Source organism: Suncus etruscus, chromosome 4 (genome assembly GCF_024139225.1).
Source record: "Suncus etruscus isolate mSunEtr1 chromosome 4, mSunEtr1.pri.cur, whole genome shotgun sequence".
Taxonomy (NCBI): Eukaryota; Metazoa; Chordata; class Mammalia; order Eulipotyphla; family Soricidae; genus Suncus; species Suncus etruscus.
Genome location: NC_064851.1, coordinates 164,049,373 through 164,060,125, shown reverse-complemented (window position 1 = coordinate 164,060,125; position 10,753 = coordinate 164,049,373). Strand labels below are relative to the sequence as shown.

General features: G+C 37.4%; 1 non-coding gene across 1 annotated transcript; it reads left to right on the top strand.

Moving 5' to 3' along the window:
* The first annotated feature begins 9,608 nt into the window (after positions 1-9,608).
* LOC126007801 (small nucleolar RNA SNORA51) lies at positions 9,609-9,741 on the top strand. The gene has a single exon (XR_007495284.1). It is a non-coding gene; the product is annotated as a small nucleolar RNA SNORA51 (small nucleolar RNA).
* The last annotated feature ends 1,012 nt before the right edge of the window (positions 9,742-10,753 follow it).

Below are 10,753 nucleotides of genomic sequence, written 5' to 3'. Positions count from 1 at the left end.
CCTGACAACTGGGCAACAGCAACAGTTCTGCTTTTAGGGCAAATTCTCTGCAGTGCAGATTTTCTTTTAATAAAATAAAGAAATAAAAATTTTTACCAAAAAAAAAAAAAGAAATTTTTGAAAACTAAAAAAAAGTTAAGACCTAGCGAAAGTTGACTATACTCAAAGTTGACTGACTATACTCTTCACATATCAATAAAACCATCACATATCAATAAAACCAATTTCCTTTCCTATTATTCATTAATTTTTAATTATGAAAATTCAAAGAATATTTTCTCACCTAACATTACTGAGTTAAAAACTTTTACATATATATTATATTTAAATAGATTTCATTCAATTATATAACATTTGCGTTCATTAAAAATTATGTGTCGAAATAAAATCTGCTATCTAGGATAATAGGGTTGGTAGTTCACTATGTATGAATGACCTGGGTTCAATCCCATATACCAGAAAATCAAACAGTAGCAAACAATATTTCTGCCACTGATCAAAATAAGGCAACTTTTGTCTTCTGCTGTATCAATATAGACCAATAATCTGAAAAGCTGGATTCTTTTCTCAGTTAATTTGAAATAACTGATCATTCAAGAATACTTAATGGGGGGACAAGCAAATATTGGGGCAAATTATAGCGTCTGTGCTTTCCAACAGGAGCAGAAGCTTCAAGGTATTTCACCCTAAAATCCTCTATGCACCTATATAAGAGTCCAAGTCTCATGCTACCAGTTTTTAGTTTTTACAGAAAAAACAGAAATCACATTTGTATGTGCAATTTTTTGAACTGAATATCAGCATCAAGTTATATTACAAATATTCTTGCCAAATAAGAGTTCTTTGTGCCAAATTCGGTCCATGGCCCATCAGGTTGCAAACTATGATTTATAAATCATCATTACTATCACCGTATGGCCAACCTGGCAGAATCTCCAAGGCAGTCGGTCATTCATGAGAGCATTTGTCTCTTACCAATCATAACTAGCTTTATTCTTCACGTCTTACTCAACCGATGCACAAGAGAATGTATAGGAGTTTAAAAGAACACCTCAAAGAAACAAGCTGGCCTGAACTAATAATTTACATCCTGGATTTTTAGGTTCTGAAAGCTGTCCTCTGAGGGGATAAAAGAGGCAGGTCTCTCTCCAGTGGAGCACTGCCCTTCCCCACCATAGTGGATGACCTTGACAAGAAGGGTGGTGGGAAGCGGCTGGCTTTCCCACTGACATTTTTTTCACTGACATTTGGAGGCACAGGTGGGGCCCAGAGGCCTGTCAGGATTTGGCCAGGCACTCCAGTGACAAGCCCAAGCCTGAGAGGGAGGCTCCCCTGACAACCTGGGCAGGCCATTGAATCTGTCATTGTCTGGCTGCAGCAGCTGAAGCTGCTGTCTGCGACAAGTGCTGACATTGGATGCCTGAATGGGGCTCAGTCAAGCAGACATGTGTTACAGAAAACTCCCCCAACTCATATTTCACTGTGATCAGAGGCGGTGAGGCGGAGACCCAAAATGGCTCTTCACCAGTGTTAGCCATGGTGGTTATCGCATATGGACAGCTGGGCTGAAGGCAGAGAAATCCTGTTTGGGGACAACAAATGTGCAGCGCTCTGGGGGCCTGAAGTGGTGAGGGAAGGGAGGAGGCAGGACTCAGAAAGCAGAGCTCGGGCCATCCCAGGCACTCATCCTCAAACACCAATGTGCAGCTCTTTAACACCCCCACGAGGCTTCAAAAGGGAAGAATACCAGACCTTCCCTGGGAGGGCTAGCAATGCAAGGCTTGAGAACTTAGGCAAGCCCTGCTCCTGCTCTTCCTACCAGGCTGTGGTGTGTGTGTGTGTGTGTGTGTGTGTGTGTGTGTGTGTGTGTGTGTGTGTGTGTGTGTGTGTGTGTGTGTTTCTCATTTGTGAAATTATATACACACACACACACATTTGGCAAATATATACATATTTGTGTGAACACAATGAGAATCTTTTAGGGCATTCCTCAGAAGAAAAGAAAATGTCATTTTTCTCTCACCAATACTACTTTTTCTAATCTAGGAAGCTTAATTCTATCTTCAATCACTTGAAAAGAATTGAAAAATAAAAGAAAGCAGCAGAGAAAATGTCTTCAATGTTATTTTCTTAAAAATTTCAAAAAGAAAGGTCTTTGTTCATTTGCCTCTCTGCTTTCTTTTTTTTTAAGTGCTTATATAAAGGTCTTTTATTTTTTTTTTTTTTGCGATTAAAAATAATTTCTTTTTTTAAACACCATGGAGATAAATATATTCATAATTGGGTTTTAACCATAAAATTCACACCCCTTTCACCAGTGCAACTTTCCTGCCACCAATGTTCTCATTTCATTCCTCCCACATCCCATGTCTGTCTTTGAGACAGGCATTGTACTTATCTATCTTGTCATGTAAGTTGTTTGTGTTGTTATTTTTCTAGATGCACTTACCACTCTTTGTGAAAGCTTCTTCCCCATGGACTGATCCTTCCGGTCCTCTTCTTTATTGTCTAAGAGTATTATCTATAAAAGTATTATCTATAAGACACTATAGTGTCTTATATTTTTCATAAATCCCACAGATGAGACTATTCTGTGTCTATTTCTCTCCCTCTGACTTATTTCACTCAGCATAATAGTCTTCTTTACCATCCAGATATAGGTAAAATGTATTAAATAATTTCTTCTAACAGCTGCAGTTACCACAGTTTCTTTAGCCACTCATTTATTGTCAGGCATCTGCATTGTTTCCAGATTCTGGCTATTTTAAACAGTGCTGCTATGAACATGGGAATGCATAGGGTATTATTGTATTGTGTTTTTGTGGTCCTAGGATATATCTCTAGTAGTGGTATTGCTTAGATCATAAGGAAGCTCAGTTTCTAGTTTCTTAAGGAACATCTATACTGTTTTGCAGAAAGTCTGGACTAAATGGCATTCCTACCAACAGTGAATGAGAGTTCATTTCTCCCTCTATCCATGCCAGTAGTGCTTGGTATTTATTCTTCCTTGTGATGTGTGTCAGTATCTATGGCATGAGATGAAATCTCATTGTTGTTTTGATTTTCACTGATTATTAGTAATGTGGAGAATTTTTTCATATGCCTTTTATCCCTCTATGTTTTTGTTAATATCTTTATACACTGTGATTACAAACATGATTGTACTTGGGTTTTAGTCATTAAAAAAAAAAACACCGCGCTTGGGTCTGGTGAGATAGTACAGCAGTAGGGCATTTGCCTTAGATGCAGAAGGACAGTGGTTCAAATCTCGGCTTCCTAGATAGTCCCTCGAGCCTGCCAGGAGCGATTTTTGAGTATAGAGCCAGGAGTAACCAACCCCTGAGCACTGCTGGATGTGACCCCCCAAAAAACCCAAATAAACAATAAACAAACAGAAAAGAACACCCCCTTCACCAGTGCAACATTCCACCACCAATGCCCTCATTTCCCTCCCATCCCGCCAGTATTTGAGATTTTCCTCTCTCATTGCTATTGTTATGGTAGTTTCCAATGTAGTTATTTCTCTAACTTCACTCACCATTCTTTGTGGTGCGCCTCATATCATGAGCTGGTCCTTCTGGCCCTCATCTCTAGGAATTATTTCAATTATGCCTTTTATTTTTCTTAAAACCCATAAATGAGTGAGACTATTCTGTGTGTGTCTCTCTGACTCATTCCACTGAGCATAATTGATTCTATGTACATTCATGTATAGGAAAATTTTATGACTTCATGTCTCCTGATGGCTGCATAATATTCCATTGTGTAAATGTACCACAGTGTCCTTAGTGCTGTCGACATGTTTGCATCCCTAAGCAAAATCTTAGTGGGTCAGATAATCCTCACTGGGAATAAGCGGGTACACAAGGCGGATGAATATAAAGTACGAAATAAGAAACAATGATACCACATGCAGTATGTGTGGGGTCAACACCTTTCTGGCAAGAGTGCAACAAATTTAATTTTTAGGAAAGGGAATATATAAAGGGAAAAAAGAGGCAGTCACAACATGAAAAGGAATGCCATGTACATTGTTTGATTTCAGAACAAATACACATAGCTTTTGGTGTTTTGTAACCTTAGAATAGAATAAGTTTCAGTTAGGAGTTGGAGGATAAAAGGAAGGCAAGGCTAATTTCTTACATATCAAAGAAGCTCCTGGCCCTGGGTGTCATTGCTGATGTAAATTAAAGGACAGCAGGAATCCTGGTTTACTCCTGATAACAAATCTTCTTAACCTGTTTGCAGATGACATGATACTCTACTTAGAAAACCCTAAAGACGGGCCCGGAGAGATAGTACAGCGGTGTTTGCCTTGCAAGCAGCTGATCCAGGACCAAAGGTGATTGGTTCGAATCCCGGTGTCCCATATGGTCCCCCGTGCCTGCCAGGAGCTATTTCTGAGCAGACAGCCAGAAATATACCCTAAGCACTGCCAGGTGTGGCCAAAAAAAAAAACCCCAAAAAGAAAAGAAAACCCTAAAACTCTAACAAAAAGCTTCTAGAAACAATAGATTCATATAGCAAAGTGGCAGGCTACAAAATCAACCTACAGAAATCAATGGCCTTTTTATACACCAATATTGGTAGGGAAGAGATGAAAGTCAGGAAGTCAATACCATTCACAATAGTGCCACACAAACTCAAATATCTTGGAGTCAACTTGACCAAAGACGTGAAGGACCTATACAAAGAAAACTATAAAGCCCTGCTCCAAGAAATAAGAGAGGATACATGGAAATGGAAACACTTACCATGCTCATGGTTTGGCAGGATTAACATCATTAAAATGGCAATACTCCCCAAAGCATTATACAGATTTAATGCGATCCCCTTAAAATTACCCATGACATTCTTCAAAGGAGTGGATCAAACACTTATGATTTTCATCTGGAACAATAAACACCCTCGAATAGCTAAAGCACTCCTGGGGAAAAGGAAAATGGAAGGCATTACTTTCCCCAACTTTAAACTGTTCTACAAAGCAATAGTTATCAAAACAGCATGGTATTGGAATAAAGACAGACCCTCAAATCAGTGGAATAGGCTTGAGTTCTCAGAAATTGTCCCCCAGACATACAATTACCTAATTTTTGACAAAGGAGCAAGAAATCCTAAGTGGAGCAGGGAAAAATCTCTTCAACAAGTGGTGCTGGCAGAACTGGTTAGCCACTTGCAAAAAAGCAAACATACCCCCATTTTACATCATGTACAAAGGTAAAATCCAAATGGATTAAAGACCTTGATATCAGACCTCATACCATAAGCTATATAGAACAACTCGTCGGTAAAGCACTCCATGACATTGAGACTAAAGGCATCTTCAAGGAGGAAACTTCACTTTCCAAAAAAGTGGAAGCAGTGATCAACAGATGGGAATACATGAAACTGAGAAGCTTCTGTACATCAAAAGAAATAGTGCCCAGGATACAAGAGCCACCCACCATGTGGGAGAAACTTTTCACCCAATACCCATCAGATAAAGGGCTAATATCCAAAATATACAGGGCACTGACAGAACATTATAAGAAAAAAACATCTAATCCCATCAAAAAATGGAGAGAAGAAATGAACAGACTTTGATAAGAAATACAAATGGCCAAAAGGCACATGAAAATATGCTCCACATCACTAATCATCACGAAGATGCAAGTCAAAACAATGATGAGATACCATCTCACACCACAGAGATTGGCGCACATCACAAAGAATGAGAACAATCAGTGCTGGTGGGGATGTGGAGAGAAAGGAACTCTTATCCACTACTGTGGGATGCCGTTTAGTCCAACCTCTATGGAAGGCAATATGGAGATTCCTCCAAGAACTGGAAATTTAGCTCCCATTTGACCCAGCCATTCCACTCCTAGGCATATACCCTACAAACACAAGAATACAATACAAAAACCCCTTCCTCACACCTATATTTATTGCAGCACTATTCACAATAGCCAGACTCTGGAAAAAAACAAAATGCCTTCAACAGACGAATGGCTAAAGAAACTGTGGTACATATACACAATGGAATATTATGCAGCCGTCAGAAGAGATGAAGTCATGAAATCTTCCTATACATGGATGTACATGGAATCATCATGCTGAGTGAAATAAGTCAGAGAGAGAGAGAGAGATGCAGGATAGTCTCACTCATCTATGGGTTTTAAGAAAAATAAAAGTCATTTTTGCAACAATCCTCAGAGACAATGAGAGGAGGCTGGAACTTCCAGCTCACTTCATGAAACTTATCACAAAGAGTGTTGAGTGCAATTATAGAAATAACTACACTGAGAACTACCATAATCATGTGAATAAATGAGGGAACTGGAAAGCCTGTCTGGAGTACAGTTGGGGGTGGGGTGGGATGGAGGGAGATTTGGGACATTGGTGGTGGAAATGTTGCACTGGTGAAGAGGGTTGTTCTTTACATGACTGAAACCTAATCACAATCATTTATGTAATCAAGATGTTTAAATAAAAAATGATGAAAATATATATATATAAAAAAAAAGATCTGAGTGTTACCAGAAACTCTCTTTCTCAGTTTCTTTAGAAAGAAGCATCAACTCTTTGACCATAATTGTTTTTATTTATAAACCTAAGATAAAACATCAATTATTTTATTTTGGTTATACCATAAAATAACTGCACATTTCTGTTTTGGTTCCATTTATGCAGTCATTATAAAATGACTTTTTAAAGTATTGATAAGAACTTTGTCCAACTTCCCACACAGCGTGACTACTTCAAATAAATATTTGCAGCTCTCAAGTCAAAATATGTATATCATAGAGCCAAATAGATGGTAAAGCAAATAAGATGCTTGCCTTGCATATGGCCAACTCATGTTCAGTCTCAGGCACCACATGTGATACCTGAGGATAGAAATAAAAATAACCTTAAGTATAGCTGTTGAAGACTGTCCTAGAGTTTTAGGCTTCCAAAGAGTGATAAGTATTATCCCTCTAGCCTACTCTTATTTCTCATTCTCCTTATTCTCAAATTCCATTATTGTGACTGCTAAAGTAAGGTTTGTTAAATATAGTTCCAGAATTTCAGATGGTGAGCCACAGATTCAACATTAAATTCAACATTAAGTTCATCCAAAGATCACATGATAAATATAGGTCTTAGGGTTATTTCATAGAAAACTCTTCATGGGGTCTCACCTGAAATCAATCAAAATTTAGACAGAGAGAGTAGCAGGCCACCAAACAGGTCCCTTTATTGGGGCAAATGTGTGAAGAGTCCTGGGCTAAGGCCAAATTAATTAATTCAAACCAAAAGGAATATTATTTTTAAGAATCTCCTGGGCAGGGCCCGGAGAGATAGCACAGCGACGTTTGCCTTTCAAGCAGCTGATCTAGGATCTAAGGTGGTTGGTTCAAATCCCGGCGTCCCATACGGTCCCCTGTGCCTGTCAGGAGCTATTTCTGAGCAGACAGCCAGGAGTAACCCCTGAGCACCGCCAGGTGTGGCCCAAAAATAAAAACAAAAACAAAAACAAAAAAAGAATCTCCTGGGCAAGTTATATCTAATGAACACAAAGAGCATAATGTCATGTGATGGTGGGGGAGACTTTTACTCTAGGGTTAAATTACCAGTAGTTAAGTTTCATTTTACCTCATAATACTATTCTGTTGAGCATGTGCTCTAGGAAGGACCAGGGTATGTTCAGACAATTGCAGGTAACTTGGCAACCAAATCATAGAAAGCAGGGAAGGAAGCTATTTCGTCAAGCTCCAGGACAGATCCGGTCTCTAACAAAACTAATTAATATGATTACTCTTTCCATTGTATAAAACTCGACATAGAAGAATGAGTATTATGCAACTTTGTATTAGCCCTATTATAGGAAAAACCTATTATTATTATTATTATTATTATCAACTATTATCTATCTACTATTCTAGGAAAAATCCAATTAAGATAAAGCTTTCAACCCTGCTCTAAGAATCAAAGAAATTGACTTTGTCCCAAGAAAGAACTGCATGAGCAAATCAGAGAAATAAACTACAGTAAGCACTGATTACAGCAAAAAAGTACACATAACATTAGAATATGAACATACTCAATTGTTTCTATATAATATAGTAGAAACAGAATAATTTGATAGAGAAATTTGACAGAGTATAATATTTTTTGTTTCTTTTATTTAGTTAATTTGTACCATATTTATACTGGCCATTGTCCTGTCTTATTATCAACAACGTGACATTTGACTCATTGTTAGCTGATACAAATAGAGTAGTCAGAATATGATAGTCAAATAGAATAGTCAACTAAAATAGTCAGACCATCTCTCTTAAATTCAAACTTCAATTTTTATTGTCTATGTCCCTGGAATTGCTATTCATCTAGCCCAGCACAGGAACTCAAATACTGAAGCTCTATCCAAGTAAGCACTTTCCATCTAATTTCTATCTCATATGAGTTTCTCTCATATACACACAAATAATACACACATAAATAATACACACAAATTATTAGCAAGTTTAAGATATGCTGAAACATCCAACATAGAATTGATGGGACATTAATACCTTAGGAAGCCCTAAGGAATGAGTAAAATCTGATAAATGACACATCTATTTCACATTTATACTCCAAATCAATTAGGTTCAAACTACAACTAAGATAAGAATAAAAAGATGGAATCCAAACATTGCATCAATATTTTACCAATTAGGCTTTGATTGAAAAATGAGATTTATAATTCTGGGTCTAATAGATTCACAAGTAGATTTAGTCACAAAGTTCTTAGAGGATGATTTCTAGCTTGGCCAAAATACTCTTCAACTTGCACAGATGTTGGAAATGGGGAGGGGACTCTGTGGAGTAAAAGTTTTTAAAGAACAGTTAGTTTCTTTAAATAAACTCAGCTTTTCTGGTCCTGAATTCCATTTAAATGACAAAAGTACAAAGAGAACTAGTAAAGGCATGGAGCAAATAGTAAATTATTTTTGTGTATTTATAGTTGAAAAAATCATGAGTTCTCTTGTGTGGTAATGATGATGATGATGATTATCTTGGAGTCAAATCCTGATCTCTCTCTCCTGTTTTTAGTTTTGTCATAAAACAACAGCATGCTAGAATCCACATTTACTTATTTCTCTTCTCCTCTCCTCTTCTCTCCTTTACTCACTCTTCTCTCCTCTCCTTTCTCTATTCCTCTCTTCTCCTCATATTTTCTCTCCTCTCCTCTCCTCTCCTCTCCTCTCCTCTCCTCTCCTCTCCTCTTCTCTTTTTTCATTCATAGAATATTCCATTCCATAGATAGACCCCTTTTCTGGTACCTATGTGTCTTGACTAATGGATTGATGAGGGCAAAACATACAACCAGAGAACTGACTTAAGTAACAGGAAGAAAACTCCCGGTCTTTGCTTTCTGGTGTTTTGCTTTATTCTCCCATATTCTAGTATATTCTTTGCCTCCCATCATAGGCAGAGAAATTAAATACACATTATACTCTCTTTAAAAAAAAATAATACAAGTGTCCTTCCTCTCCACCCCACACTGATTTGTACTCTAGACAGGTGGGGAGGAAGGACACTTGGAATATTGGTGATGGGATGTTGCACTGGTGAAGGGTATATATATAAATAAAAGATAAGGCCTCCCAATGCTTACTACAGGCTGTGTTCTTTACACTGACTGTGTAGAAAGAAGAGGTGCAGTAAATGCTCCCCATATACACCTCAAACCAGGCCCTTTGCCTGGTCTGTATTGTGAATGGGGGGACAAAAAATACATATATAAATAACTTGTAAAAACTAAAGTGCTCAATCCAGTGGTAAAATTTATCATGTTTCCAATGCTATTGATTTTTGTATCAACCCTTTATCTGATGTGCTGCATAAAATATTTTCTCTTATTCAATCATTTGTTGGAATAATTTTATTTATTTTTTCAAGAAGGAAAATCATTTATTTATTTTAATATATACAATATTTAAGCACCATGATTACAAATGTGATTGTAGTTGGGTTTCAGTCATAAACAGAACACCCCCATTCACCAGTGCAACATTCCCACTACCAATGCCCCCACCCTCCTTCCCAACCCTTGCCTGTATTTGAGACACACATTCTATTTCTCTCACTAATTAAGATTGACATGATAGTTGCTAGTGTAGTTATTTCACAACTGCACTACTATTCTTTGTGGTGAGTTTCTTATTGTGAGCCCGTCCTTCCGGCCCTCATCTATATTGTCTCTAGGCATTATTAAACCAACATGCCACTACAACAAACATGCTTATAATCATGGTGCTTAAATAAAGACTTATAAAAAAAACAACATGCAAAAGTTAATGGCCTTCTTATACACCAATAATGATAGAGAAGAAATGGACATTTTAAAAAATCCCATTCAAATTAGTGTCACACAAACTCAAATATCTAAAAATGTGAAGGACCTATACAAAGAATACTACAAAAGAGGAAACAGGAAGTTGAGAAACATGGTAGGATTAACATCATGAAAATGGCAATATTCCCCAAAGCACTGTACAGTTTTAATGCAATCCTTTTAAGAATACTCATGACATTTTTCAAAGAAGTGGATCAAACACTCTTGAAATACATTTGGAACAATAAAATTTTCTTGCTTATTAATTTATGTGCAAACCTCTCAGATGAGGGATATAAGAAACATAGTAAGTAAACAAAAATGGCCAAATGCAACAGAACATGAGAACTAGTCTACAGAACTGAGTGGTGGATGTTAGAGCTTAGAGCAGTAAGAGAGCTGGCAAAA